Here is a 15,171-nt window from a genome sequence, read left to right as displayed (position 1 = left end):
ACTTAAGACTTTGCGATTTCTTAGCATCCTCAGCCTATTTCCAGGACCTAGACAGGCTAAAGATGGTACCACCGTGGGTATACATCTAAGTTTGACCCCTCGGTGCAACAGGGAACCTGCAGTGGGGAAAAAAGGAAAGACCAGGGACAGGGAACTACTCTTCTCCTATTACCAAGTTCCTACCTAGAACTCAAAGAAGCCCAAGAATGCCATATTTGAACCTGCCTTGCAGGTCTTTATTAAGATATATTTGTTAAAACAGAAGATAGGATGTATTTTTATCTGGCTGTTAACTTGGTTTATATTATTTAAATATCTAGTGTATGGTGTGAGGGCCTCCATTTGTGCTCTTGCCCCAGTCCGGTAAATATTAAGGCAGGCCTATTCATTTTAACCTTGAGATTCCATGGTAGCTTTGGAGTGTTTCTGCCCCAAAATTTCATCCCCCAGAGTTCATGTGTTTCAAACTGCGGTGTGACCAGGGTACTCAGGTGATTTTGAAAAGTCACTGTCGTACCAGGCCAATGCTACTGAGTCATTATCCCCAAGAATTCGAAAAAATCCGAAAGTAGCCTGGGTTGTCTTGAGCCCCAGAATGTGGTCAGAATCTGACAGTCAGAATGGGGTCCAGGTAATCCAGAGAGGCTTTGATTTTATAGGGAATGATGGGGAGGGATAGATGTCTCAGATATCAGGCAGCCTGTGTGGATGACTGAGCAGCTTACGGCCTGTGTTTCCGGCATTCCTGAGAATGAAAGTCAACGTTTGGGGACTTCTGCAGTTAGGGTGTGAGTGAGGAGGTAGACCAGAAGTTCAGTCTTGCATTTCTTTTCTTTTCCCCTTCCTCCTCCTCTTTGCCCAGGGTTCATTTTCTCCACTTTTTCTCATTTATCTCATCTTTTTCTTTCCCTAAATCATTCTTATTTCTGTGACTCAAGGCAATTTCCTCTTTATACCTTCATCACTCTCAGTAAATACATAGTTTTCTGTTAATCTCCTTTACATCACATGCCACAAAGGGATTATTACCACGGCCCTTGCTTATGAAAGACATATTTTTTAAAAAGATTTATATATTTGTTTTAGAGAGAGAATTGGAGGGAGGGGCAGAGGGAGAGGGGCAGAGAGCATCTGAAGCAGACACCCCATTGAGCCCGGAGCCAACGTGGGGCTCCATCTCAGGATCCTGAGATCATGACCTGAGCAGAAATCAAGAGTTGGACGCTCGGCCCACTGATCCACCTAGGCAGCCTCAAAAAGGCATATTTTTATGTGAACTATAGGAAAATGCTAGAGCTAGGGAAAATCCAAGAGAAGGAAAGTACAAAGAGGGGTTTTTTTAATGCTAAGAAACAGATGCACTAACAACTAGGAAGCCAAGGAGAAACAGAAGTGGCGTTAGCTAGTTCTGCCGGCCTATACTAAAACCCCGATGTCAGTAGATCCCCAAAACTGACACCTATTACCAGTAAACCCTGTAGGAAGATTATATCACAGAACCATGAAGTATCTGAGGCATTCTTAAAAGTTGGAAAGTGAAAAGGGTAAAAATTAATGTAAATTGTTAGTAAGCAGGAGTGAACAGTCTGTGATTAGAAGTTTGCAAACTGTAATTGCAAGTTAACTATATATTTAATAATCTTGTCAGAACCTCTGTCATAGGTTATATTTTTAGCAGTTCTAGCCTGGGCTCTGGCTCCATCTGGCCCACTGTGTCTTCCTGGAATATCCTCCTCTAGACCTCAGCTATAAATCAGAGGTACCTGGGCTGCACATTAGAACTACCTGTGAGCTTTTTTGAAAACACGGGCTTACTGGGTGCCTGGGTGGCTCAGTGGGTTAAGCCACTGCCTTCGGCTGGGGTCATGATCTCGGGGTCCCGGGATTGGGCCCCCTCATCGGGTTTTCTGCTCAGCACGCAGCCTGCTTCCCCACCCCCTCCGCTGCCTACTTGTGATCTCTGTCTGTCAAATAAATAAATAAAATCATAAAAAAAAAAAAAAAAAAGAAAACAAAACACTGGGCTTGGGCCCAATTACATTCAAATCTTCAAATTGTATGTATACATGAACTATAAATGCGTATCATGTTGCTGTAAGACATAAGAATCTAACAGTGTTTTGGGGAGCCTGGCTGGCTCAGTCATTTGAGTGTTGGACTCTTGATTTCAGCTCAGGTCGTGATCCCAGGGTTGTGGGATCTCGCCCTGTGTGGGGCTCCATGTTCCACAGAGTCTGCTTATTTCTCTCCCTCTGCTCCGTAACTCACCCACCCCCACCCGTTAGCACGCCTCTTTCTCTCTCTTTAAAATAAATAAATATATAAAATCTTTTTTAAAAAAAATGATCCCTGGGATATCTGAGTGTGTGGACTGACAGGAGGTGGGGTGAGACTGAAGGCAGCGAGTCCCCATTTGGGAGCCACGATAAGGTCCTGGCCTATGGCCATTACTGGAAAAAAGATAATTGAAATGCAATGCAAGCTCAGTGACTATCTAAAGTGAGGGTGGGGGAAGGCAAATGTAGTTCCCTTTTTTCAGGCTTGGGCCACCGGGGTTGATGGTGATGCCATTTACCAAGAAAAGCAAGTAGAGGGATAAAGATCCTCATTCAGGAAAGGGTGCATCTGGAGTACCTGAGGGAGTTAGAATTGCCAAGGTGGAATTGTCCACTTGGCTGTGGGTCTGAATCTCAGGGTCACATCTAAGTCTGGCCTCTGTCTCAAATTTAACGCACATGCTATTCAGGTAAAGCTAATGTAGTTATTTATGCCCTCTAGGGGATGTCACTATCTTCATGATCCTCTACTACTTTGGGTGGGTAAGAATCAGGTATGACTTGGATGTGCCAGTGATGTTATGTCAAGTTCATTTGGTTTTAAATAGTCCTTGAGACCAGTGATTTGCACACTTAGTATAAGAATTAGGGGGAATGCTTATTAAAACCCAGATGGCTGGTCCCTACCCTCAGAAACTGTTAAAAAAGGAAATTTTTTTATTAATATATAATTTTTTTTTAAAGATTTTATTTATTTATTTGTTTGACAGAGAGAAATCACAAGTAGATGGAGAGGCAGGCAGAGAGAGAGAGAGGGCGAAGCAGGCTCCCTGCTGAGCAGAGAGCCCCATGCGGGACTTGATCCCAGGACCCTGAGATCATGACCTGAGCCGAAGGCAGCAGCTTAACCCACTGAGCCACCCAGGCGCCCATATTAATATATAATTTATATACTATTTTAAAAACTCATCTATTGTAAGTGTACACTTAAGTGATTTTTTTTTTTTTTTTTTTGTAAATTTAGGTGGCTGGCCATCATTACCAAAATGCAGTTTTAGAACATTTCCATTAGCCCAGTAAGTTTCCTCCTGCTGGTTTTTGCTTAATCCCTTCTCCCATCCCAAGCCCTTGGCAACCACTGATCTGCCTTTTTCTCTATGAATTTGCCTTTTCTTTGTGTTTCTTATAAATGGAACCATACAATATGTAGTGTTTGCATCTGGCTTCTTTGATTTCGTATTTTTTAGAGCTTAATCTGTGTTGTAGCATGTAGCAGTAGATCATTCCTTTTTATGTCTAAGTGGTAATTTATTATATGGATATACCACAACTTGTTTTTCCCCTCAAGTTGCTGGACATTTCGATTTGTTGTGGTTTGAATTGTGCCCCCTCCACAATTCATAACTTGAAGATAACCCCATGTGACCTTATTTGCAAATGGGGTTTTGTAGATTCCTGATCTATGGACTCTTTTATCACTAGGAAACATCTGTTTTTGTTTCTAGTAATATTTCTTGTCTTTACATCTATTTTAGCTAATATCCACATGGGCCACGCAACTTTCTTATGGTTGCTTTTTTCACAGTGTATCTTTTTTCATCTTTCTACTTTCAGCCTCGTTCTGTCTCTGAATCTAAGTGTGTCTCTTGCGTACCACATATGTTTGGACCTTGCTTTTTGTATCCAATCCGAATCTCTCCACTCTTCATTTGGGATGTTTAGGCCATTCACATTTACTGTAATTCATAATATGTTTGGATTTACATTTTCCATTTTGCTGTTTGTCTCTTCTCATCTTTGTTTCTCTGTATCTCATTCATTGCTTTCTTTTGTGTTAAATAAGTACTTTTGGGTATATCATCTAAATTCTCCTGTTAACTTTTCTTACTGTGTTAAAATGTATTTTCTTAATGGTTCCTCCCTAGATTTCAGCATCTTAACTCAGCAAAATCTAGTTGAGACTAATACTAATTTAATTCTGGTAAAATATAGAAACTTTACTGCAGTATAGCTCAATTTTCTCCCCTCTCCTTTGTATTATTATTGTTATTACATTTATATGTGCTGTAAACCCAACAATACAGTGTTATGAGTATTGTTGGACACAATCTTATGTCTTGTAAAGAAATTAAAAGGAGAAATGAAGCAAATATATTTATAGAGTCTTCTATATTAACCTACGTATTTACCATTTCCAGTGCTTTTCATTCTCCCCTGCGCATCCAGTTGTCAGCTGGTGTCACTTCCTTTCAGTCTGAAGGATTTCCTATAGCATTTTCTGAAAGGCAAGGCTTTCATGACTTCCACTGACAGTGCCACTGGCCATGGGCATCACCCACTACGGCAAATCCTGCGAGCCCCCCTCAGCCACAATGGCATAGCTACCAGCCCTCACGACGTGTCCTTCCCTGGGAGAACCTCTACCACCCACTGGGCTGGAGGGGAAGGAAGCAGTGCTAGGCCAGGATGCCTCAGACCTCTACTATTCTTACAGTTCAGCAGTTTTGAAGCATAAATGCTTCTCAAATTGTCCTATGCCTTTGGTTGGTTTCCAGAACACTGAAATTGTCATTCTTATCAATTTTGTCTAGCTTTATATGATAGTTGCATTCTGGGGAGAGGATTTGCTCGCCTTTCCACTTGACCATAGCCAGAAGTCAGCTTTGTCCCCTTGTATTTCTGACTCATTAGACCTGGGTGAAGCTGGAGAATTAACGTCTTAGTGAGGGCCCAGGTAATGCTGCTGGTCCAAAGACCACACTCTGAAAACCACTGCTTTAGATTAACTCAGAGTCTTTTAGATACTAGAACAGCTTTCTCATAAACTCATTATGAGGACACACAAAATGTTATTTAAAATTTCTGCAGAGGGGCACCTGGGTGGCTCAGTGGGTTAAGCCTCCGCCTTAGGCTCGGGTCATGATCTCAGGGTCCTGGGATCAAGCCCCGCGAGTCAGGCTCTCTGCTCAGTGGGGAGCCTGCTTCCTCCCTCTCTCTGCCTGCCTCTCTGCCTGCTTCTGATCTTTGTCTGTCGAAATAATTAATAAAATCTTTTTAAAAAAAATAAAATAACATAACATAAAATTGCTGCAGAGTTGGGCACCTGGCTGGCTCAGTCAGTAGACTCTGACTTGCTCTCAGGATTGTGAGTTCAAGACCCACAGTGGGCATGGAGACTATTTAAAAAAAAAAAAAAAAAAAGTGCTGCAGGGGAACAAGACCTAGAATAAAGCCAGTTAAGAGATTTCTTTTTGGTAGGAACTTTTTTTTTTTTTTAAAGAATGTATTTATTTGACAGAGATCACAAGTAGGCAGAGAGGCAGACCAGGTGGGAGTGGGCAGGGGAGCAGACTCCCCGCTGATCAAAGAGCCCAACATGGGCTTGATCCCAGGACCCTGGGATCATGACCTGAGTTAAAGGCAGAGGCTTTAATCCACTGAGCCACCCAGGCAGGCACCCCTGGTAGGAACTTTTGATAGAAGTAAAGGTGTCTAGGGCGCCTGGGTGGCTCAGTGGGTTAAGCCTCTGCGTTCGGCTCAGGTCATGATCTCAGGGTCCTTGGATCGAGTCCCACATTGGGCTTTCTGCTCGGTATGGAGCCTGTTTCCTCCTCTCCCTCTGCCTGCCTCTCTGCCTACTTGTGATCTCTCTGTGTCTAATAAATAAATCTTTAAAGAAAAAAAAAAAAGAAGTAAATGTGTCTAAATAATATTGTTAGCCTCAGGTTCAAAAAGGCCTGTCAGGTGAATGATTGTCTATTCGGTGCCAGCCTGATGGTTAGCTGTTCGGGTGATTCATAACAAGATAGCATAGGTAAATCTAACTGTCTACAGAGGCTCTTAATCTCATCAGAGTCTATGAGAAAATTGCTCTGTCATTTTCTCAAAAATGCTAGTTACTCTCCAGAGGAGGTTGTAATTATCCCAAACACCACAGTGCTCCACACCGTCTTCCTTTGACTGTGGACGGTTTCCTATGTCACTGGTAGATGCAACATTTCCTCCCATTCCCGTGATTGCACTCCGGGATGGACCCAGGGCATCTCACTGGCAGCACTGGAGGAGAGCTCCTCTTACTCATGTGATGTCACCAAGGTCCTTATAAGTTTCTGCTGCAGAGCACCTGGTCCAGTCTGGTTCTGGACTGGTGATGACCAGATATGGCTGGTCCCACCACTGTCAACTGTGGTTCAGACCATTTACCTTGTCTCCAAGTGCCCACTTCTTGCACTGTTCTCAATCTTCTGCTGGTCTACCAGTTGACCTGGTCTTTTTGTAATCTAACACTGGGCCCACAGAATCTTCTGGATGCTGTAGATGGCTAGGCATAGTCAATGTGAAGCTCTTCAGACTTCCCTCTCCTGACTTCTCCCTTCACACCCGGATGTGCTGGCCTGGCACCATATTGAAATGTCTCCCCACAGGCCCTATCCCAGACTTTTGATCTTCTTCCACTCTTATATGCATACCATGAACACTCTTAAAGTTCTCAAGATCTTCTTTTTTTTTTTAAGATCTTCTATTTTTATCTAGATGTTTCTACCTCAGAACTCACAGGAAGGGACACCTGGGTGGCTTAGTTGGTTAAGTGTCTGCCATCGCCTCAGGTCATGATCCCAGGGTCCTAGGATCGAGTCCCGCATCGGGCTCTCTGCTCAGAGGGGAGTCTGCTTCTCCATTTCCCTCTCCCTCTTGCTCCTCTGCTCGCTCTCACTCATTCTGTCCCTCAAATAAATAAAATCTTAAAAAAAAAAAAAAAAAAAAACCTCCCAGGGAAAGAGAAAGAAAGGACCCATGTGGCTCATCCATGTGGCTTGCTTCCTCTCCAGCTCTCCTTTTCCCTCTCCCCACAATATTGAAGAAAAAGTGTTCCACTTGCTCTGTCTCAGAGGATCTCAGACTTTCTCTGAATCAGAACCCCCTGGAGAGTTAAAGCACAGATGACTCAGCCCCCTTCCTCCAGAGTTTCTGATTCAGCAGGTCCGAGATGGGGCCCAAGAATGTGCATTTCTAGCAAGTTCCCAGTAGATAACTGCTGCTACTGATCTGCTATTCACACTTTAAGATCTCGGGCGCCTGGGTGGCTCAGTGGGTTAAGCCTCTGCCTTTGGCTCAGGTCATGATCTCAGGGTCTTGGGATGGAGCCCCGCATCAGACTCTCTGCTCAGCAGGGAGTCTGCTTCCTCCTCTCTCTCTCTCTGCCTGCCTCTCTGCCTACTTGTGATCTCTGTCTAATTAAATAAATAAATAAATCTTTAAAAAAAAAAAAAAAAAAAAAGAACCACTGATTTCTACCTTCTATGCTGGTTTCTTTTTACCCCTGATTTATAGTAAAATTCTATCATCTTTTTATAAGGGTTGACTTTTGATTTGTTAATGGATGCTAACGAACTTAGAAAATCCTTTTCTCTCAAGAAAAGGTTTTCAAACTATTATCTTCTATAGCTTACTGTCCAAACTGAGGCACCTTTGGTGGGGAAATCAGTTGATAACTTAAAATAATGCTAAGACCTGGTGCATCTGGGTGACTCAGTGGGTTAAAGCCTCTGCCTTCGGCTCAGGTCATGATCCTGGGGTCCTGGGATCGAGCCTGGCATCCAGCTCTCTGCTTGGCAGGGAACCTGCTTCCTCCTCTTTCTCTGCCTGCCTTTCTGCCTACTTGTAATCTCTGTCTGTCAAATAAATAAATAATAATAATAATGCTAAGACCACAAGCATAGATGGGACTGTGCTAGACAAACCAGGATGGCTGGTTGCCTCATGCTACAGCCTCAGGAAAATCAGCTTTTTTTAAAGCAATTAATTCCTCGTTCTGGGGCTCAACAGCCTCTCCTTTTCTGGGACAAAAAGGCCCATGACTCAAACTTGCAGGTGGGAGGCTACTGGGGAATGTGATTTCAGAGAGAAACAAAAACACAGTAGTTTCATGTTTTCACAACACCATCTGCATCATACATACTTATAGTTATCCACCTGTAGTCCTGAAGAGCCTGAATAGCCTGTAGCCACTATAAATAAAGACAGTTTGCATTTTCCTCCTGGCACAAGTCCCTACCAGCTCCATTGGTTATCAGCCTTTCGCCTCATCCCCAGGTGTCCTTAGTTATTTCTGGGCATATCCAGAGCATCGGCTCACGTGTGTCCACAAAATCAGAGTATCAGCTGCAGTTTTCACATGCTCTGGCTCCTTATCCCCATCCACAGTCCGCGGAGCCACCTGGAGAAGTTTCATCTCCGCTACTACCCGTCGTGAGGACACCCAGTTGCACGCCAAGGATGCTGCCTCCACATGCTCCTTAGTCTGATGCTGGAGCGTAGCTGGGTTTTATGCAAGCCTTCCCCCCATATCCCTGTTTCCTGGGCCCCAAGTTAGATATATTTTGAAGGCAACATCAGTAGGATTTGCTGATGGTTAGGATGTTGGGTACATGAAGAAAGAGGTCCGGCATGATTTCAGAGCTTTGGCCCAATGCATGAGGTTGTTATTAATTAAGGTGGTTGCGAAGGCTGCAAGTGGAGCAGATCTGAAAGAAAATGGCAGTGGTTTCATCTCGGATACAGTTAAGTTCATGGTGTCCGTTAGTTATCTAAGGAAAGGAAAGTGATAGTGGACCTTCCTTTTCAACGTCTGGACAATTACCATAGACACAGAGTCGAACTGAACTTTAAAGATTATTTTCCAGGGCTGCCTGGGTGGCTCAGTCGGTTAAGCGTCCTATTCTTGAGGTCATCATGTCAAGGTCATGAGATCAAGCCCTGAATCTCTCTCCCTCTCCCCCTCCTGACCCCCCTGAAAAAAAAAAATTATTTTCCAGTTCCGTCAGGCCCTGTTGATCACCAGCCCAACCACCCAGATTTTGTTTCAGAGTCTGTCCTCCCCTGTGACTGGAAGAAATAGGAAATCTTGATTGTCTAAACCAGCCAGGGTCACCCCATTCTGTAGGTCAGTGATGAGTTTAGGGGTAAGCCTGAGACCAGTGAGACCCGAGGAGCATGCATGTGGAGGCTTCTGGGAAATGTTCCCTTTCTATAAAAAAGATCTGCAAAATGAAGAATTGGTCAGCTTCTTCTGGATGTCCTACGACAACTGTCTTGCAAATGTGACCTGAGCTAAACTGATTAAAACAAGCTGAGGGGGGCCAGGCTGAAAGATGGCATCTTCTAGCCCGTTGATTAACTAGTTGGAACCACCCATCTCCAGAACTCTTCTTCAATATACCTCTTCTTCATCAGTTAAGCCATTTCTAGATGAGTTTTGCTCACCCATTAAAGCATCCTAACACAACATATGAGGGGAAGGTCATCCGAAGGAGGAAACCATAGCCAGGCAGTAAAGTAGGAGGTCCAGGTAATTACCGGCAAAGTCAGTCCAGTGCAGCAGCAGGAGGATTTCCAGTGCAAGGACCTGACTTGCTCAGGAACTTTCACAAGAAACTGCTTGTTTGGTCATAGATCTGTACTTTTTTTTTGCCAGTGAGGGCAGGATTTCCACATGTGAGGGCATTTGCACCAGTGGCCCTTATGGGGTGGGTGTCTACTCCTAGCTTGCCCCTCCTGCACCGGGCTTTTCCTTGGCATCCAGAGAAGAGTCCAAATTGCTCTCATGCTCCTTATCCCATGCTGTACTCACAAGCACCTGTTAGAAGGCCAGGATGATATCATAATTCCCATTTTATAAATTGGGGATTAAGACTCAAGGAGGTGGGGCGCCTGGGTGGCTCAGTGGGTTAAGCCTCTGCCTTCGGCTCAGGTCATGATCCCAGGGTCCTGGGATCGAGCTCCGCATCGGGCTCTCTGCTCAGCAGGAAGCCTGCTTCCTCCCTCTCTCTCTGCCTGCTTCTCTGCCTATTTGTGATCTCTGTCTGTTAAAAATAAATAAATAAAATCTTAAAAAAAAAAAAAAAAAGACTCAAGGAGGTGGTCATAGCCTTGAAAGGGTAAAACCCAGACTTTCTAAATTCTAGGCCAGCACCCTTCAACAATACCAGGGAATTTGTTTTAAAGTCTAAAATAACATCTTATCATTGTCCTTGCTTGATTGCTCTAATTTTGCATGTTAACCACGATTAAAGTAACTCAGTAAGATTCCATGAGTCTTGATTCAAACATAACACACACTGAGTACCTAAGGTCTGTAGGAAATGTTTGGTTTTACCAAACTGTCCAAAAATAACAGTAATATTTTTTTTTAAGATTTTATTTATTTATTTGACAGAGATCACAAGTAGGCAGAGAGGCAGGCAGAGGAAGAGACGGGGAAGCAGGCTCCCCACTGAGCGGAGAACCCGATGCGGAGCTTGATCCCAGGACCCCGGGATCAAGACCTGAGCTGAAAGCAGAGGCTTTAACCCACTGAGCCACCCAGGCACCCTAACAGTAATCTTTTTTTTTTAAGATTTTATTTTTAATTAATCTCTACACAGTGTAGGGTTTGAACCCACAACCCTGAGATCAAGAGTTGCACGCTCCATTGACTGAGCCAGCCGGGTGCCCCCCCCTTCCCAAAATAGCAGTAATCTTCCTTCATATGCCACTTGCTCTGACTCCTTTTTCACCGTTTTCTTACAACATGTGCTTTCTGTTAACCTTTCGGTGCCTTAGAGAACAGGGCTCAGAACCACATTAATTCTAGAAGCAATCTTTTTATTACTCTTGACAGTGAACAGGGATTTAAATTTATAGCAACCTGTTGCACATGCATTAACTGTACACGTAGTGGCACGATCGGTTTTTCCTCTTGCGGAGCTCTTCATGTGCACGGGACTGAAAACCCTGAATCGGCTTGAAGTGAGAAACTAGTCCAGTTTTACCAAGGAAGATAATAAGTCAAACCAGATTAACTGAGTGAAAAAAATGGTTCTTAATAAATTGGTCTTATAAATTGAGAGTGAGTATGGAATATCCTTGGTCTTATAAATTGAGTCTTATAAATTGGTCTTATAAATTGAGAGTGAGTATGGAATATCCTTATTAAAAAATAAAAATAAATAAAATATTTATTATAAAATTTTATTTACTTATTTATAAAATAAATTTTAAAAATAAAATCTTTTTTAAAAAATTTAAAAAAAAAGATGAGAAGTATTCCAGAAATGCTAAAAGGCTGAATTTTCCAAAGAACAATTCATATTTTAAATGTTTCAGTGAAGTCAATTGTAACAAAACATGTTTGACTTGAAAGTATGTTTATCTTCTTATTTATTATTTGTGTAACACATTTTTTCTTTAGATTTTATTTATTTATTTGACAGACAGAGATCACAGGTAGGCAGAGGCAGGCAGAGAGAGAGGAAGGGAAGCAGGCTCCCCGCCAAGCAGAGAGCCCTAGGTGGGGCTTGATCCCAGGACCCCGGGATCACAATCCAAGCTGAAGGCAGAGGCTTTAACCTACTGAGCCACCCAGGTGCCCTGTGTAACACATTTTATAGTGAAAACACCATTACCCAGGAGATCTGGGGTTGAGTGTTGATTCTTCTCTTTGGTGTTCCTGGATCTCAGTTTCTTCCTCTGGAAAAGGAGGAGTTAACAAGATGTCTGCTTCCTAAGGCTGCTGTCACAAATTACCACAGACTTACTGGTTTAAAACAACACACCTTTCCTTTCTTATATTTCTGGAGGTCAGAAATCTGATGGGGATCCCACTGGGCTAAAATCAAGTTGTCAGCAGATCCATGTTCTTTTTTGAGTCACTTTGACTGAATCCATTTCCTTGCCTTTTCCAGTATCTAGAGACTGCCTGCCTTCCTTGGCTCCTGGCCACTTCCTCTATGTTCAAAGCCAAAGGCAGCAATGGCCAGTTGAATCTTTGTCACATCGTGTCACTCTGACACTGACTTTCCTGCCTCCCTCTCTGATTTTTTTTTTTAAGATTTTATTTATTTATTTGACAGAGAGAGATCACAAGTAGGCAGAGAGGCAGGCAGAGAGAGAGGAAGGGAAGCAGGCCCCCTGCCGAGCAGAGAGCCCAACGCGAGACTCGATCCCAGGACCCTGAGATCACGACCTGAGCCAAAGGCAGCGGCCCAACCCACTGAGCCACCCAGGCGCCCCCTCTCTGATTTTTAAAGGGATGGCATTGGGCCTCCTTTCAAGATTATAGTGATCCGGCTCATCCAGAGTCATCTTTTTTGTTTTAGGGTCAGCTGATAAGCAGCCTAAATTCCCCTTTGACACGTAACCTAATATATTCATAGGTTCTAGGGATTAATATGTGGACATCTTTGGGAACCATTATTCTGCCTACTACACTGGGCAATCTCTTAGCTCTTTCTAGCTCAAAATTTTATAAAAAAGAATCAGTATAAATGTCCACTATTACTTTGGCTTTAAAGGGCAAAAAAAAATAAGCTGGGGTTTCTGAGTAGCTCAGTTAAGTGTCTGACTCTTGATTTCAGCTCAGGTCATAGCTCAGGGCTGTAAGTTCGAGCCCTACACTGGGTTCCACATTCAGCAGGGAGTCTGCTTGGGATTCTCTCTCCCTCTCCCTTTGCCCCTCGCCTTGCTCTTGCACACACACGCATACACACACTCTCTTCTCTCTCTCTCTCAAATAAAGCTTTTTAAAATATAAAGCACAATAAATAAAGCTCAAATAACTAGGTTATAAAGAAATAGAACCATTTTTATTGTCTGAATTTTATTTATTTTTTTTTTAAGATTTTATTTATTTATTTGACACAGAGAAAGAGAGATCACAAATAGGCAGACAGGCAAGCAGAGATAGAGGGGGAAGCAGGCTCCCCGCGCGGAGCAGAGAGTCCAACACAGGGCTTGATCCCAGGACCCTGAGATCATGACCCGGGCCAAAGGCAGGGAGGCTCAACCCACTGAGCCACCCAGGCGCCCCATAATATTTTATTTTTTTTAAAGACATTGTTTATTTGTTTGACAGAGGGAGACTCAGCGAGAGAGGGAACACAAGCTGGGGGAGTGGGAGAGGGAGAAGCAGGCTTCTTGTGGAGCAAGGAACCTGATCCCGGAACCCTGGGATCGTGACCTGAGGCGAAGACAGATGCCTAATGACTGAGCCACCCAGGCACTTCTTATTTTATTTTTTAAAGGGAACTATATTCATGTAGTTCAAAAACCAGAACATAATAAGAACTAGCTTCAGGGTCTCGCTCCCTTCCTGAGTCATGTGTGTATACCATCGTTTATTGACTTGATCCCTTTTGTATCAATTTCCTACATCTACCATAACAAATCACCACAAACTGGTGGGTCAAAATAACAGAAGTTTATTCTCCTATAGTTTTGGAGGACAGAGGTCTAAAATCAAGGTATCAGCTGAGTTGTGATTCCTCCAAAAGTTCTAAGGGAGAACACTTCCTTGCCTCTTCCATTTCATGGCTACTTCACTCCAATCTCTGCCTGTGTAGTCACATGGCTTTCTTCCCTGTGTGTATGTCTGTGTGTCCTCTCTTCTTATAAGGACACCAGTCCTTGGATTTAGGGCCCACTGTAATCCAGTATGTTACCATCATTACTAACTACATCTGTGAAGACCCTATTTCCAAAAAGGTCATGTTCACAGGTACTAATGGTTTGGACTTACCTTATCCTTTGGGGGTAATATGTCAACCCGTTACACGTCTGGACAGACTTATTGGTGTTTCCCATGATTTGCTGGTAGAACAGATGCTGCGTATTTTTTTATGGACTTGCATGCATAGTCTCATGGACTTGCAAAACGTCTCTAAAGTACGAATCCCTGCAGGTATACATGCTGAGTCGTAGGTTTTTGCCAAATTGTACTTGGAAAAGGTTGCATCAGGATGCCTCGATGGCTCAGTCAGTTGAGCAACCGACTCTTGATTTCGGTTCAGGTCACGATCTCAGGGTTGTGAGATCGAGCCCCATGTCTGGCTCTGCCCTTAGGAGTCTCCTTAGGATTCGCTCTCTCCTTCTCAGTCTGTCCCTCCACCTGTTCCTGCACTCTCCCTCTCCAATAAATCATCCTTTTTTAAATAATTTTTTAAAGATTTTGTATTTATTTTATTTAAGAAAAAGAGAAAGAGGGGTGCCTGGGTGGCTTAGTGGGTTAAAGCCTTTGCCCTTGGCTCAGGTCATGATCCCGGGGTCCTGGGATCAGGTCCCACATCGGGCTCTCTGCTCGGCAGGGAACCTACATCCTCCTCTCTCTGCCTGCTTCTCTGCCTACTTGTGATCTCCGTCTGTCAAATAAATGAATAAAATCTTTAAAAAAAAATAAAAGAGAAAGAGAACAGCATGAGCAGGAGGGAGGGGCAGAGGCAGAGGGAGAGGGAGAAGCAGGCTCCCCACTGAGCAGGGAGCCTGACACAGGGCTTAATCCCAGGACCCTGAGATCATGACTTGAGCTGAAGGCAGTCGCTTCACCAACTCGGACACCCACTTGCCTCATACGTAAATAAATCTTTAAAAAGGAAAAATCCCTTCTTTAAAAAACAAAAAAGGTTGCTCTTATTTTCATTCCCACCCTCAGTGTTTGTTTCCCTGGAGCCTCACCAGACCTTTGTAGGACCAGTGTCTTTATCTACCCATCAGAGCTTAAAAATAAAATCTTATTTATTTTAAAGATTTTATTTTATTTATTTGACAGAGAGCGAGAGTGCGCTGCGAGAGAGGGAACAGGGCAGGAGGAGTGGGATCCGGAGAAGCAGGCTTCCGCTAAGCAGGGAGTCCGAAGCGGGGGGTGGGGGGGGTGGGGGTGGGGGGGTGTTGAATCCTAGGATCCTGGGATCATGACCTGAGCCAAAGGCAGACGCTTAACGACTGAGCCACCCAGGAGCCCCTAAAATCTCATTTAATTTCCATTTCCTTAATTATTCGTGCAAATGAGCACACCTACACGTGTTCACTGTCTCCATAAGTCTGCAAATTACTAGGTGTTTCCTGTTCCGCGTTGAGCTGCTGT

At 43.6% G+C, this 15,171-nt stretch overlaps 1 long non-coding RNA gene across 2 annotated transcripts in view; it reads left to right on the top strand.

The window, feature by feature from the left end:
• Nucleotides 1-15,171, top strand: part of LOC131825305 (uncharacterized) — a 34,150-nt gene that overhangs the window by 3,608 nt on the left and 15,371 nt on the right. The window contains exon 3 of one of the 2 annotated variants that reach the window (XR_009351195.1): nt 3,301-3,352. This is a non-coding gene — a long non-coding RNA (uncharacterized LOC131825305). Of the gene's footprint in view, nt 1-3,300; nt 4,484-15,171 lie in introns of those variants that run through there. The other variant, XR_009351194.1, reaches the window with a different exon arrangement.

Source organism: Mustela lutreola, chromosome 2, assembly GCF_030435805.1.
Source record: "Mustela lutreola isolate mMusLut2 chromosome 2, mMusLut2.pri, whole genome shotgun sequence".
Lineage (NCBI taxonomy): Eukaryota > Metazoa > Chordata > Mammalia > Carnivora > Mustelidae > Mustela > Mustela lutreola.
Note: the sequence above shows the minus strand (reverse complement) of the source record. Positions and strands in the feature narration are given on the sequence as shown.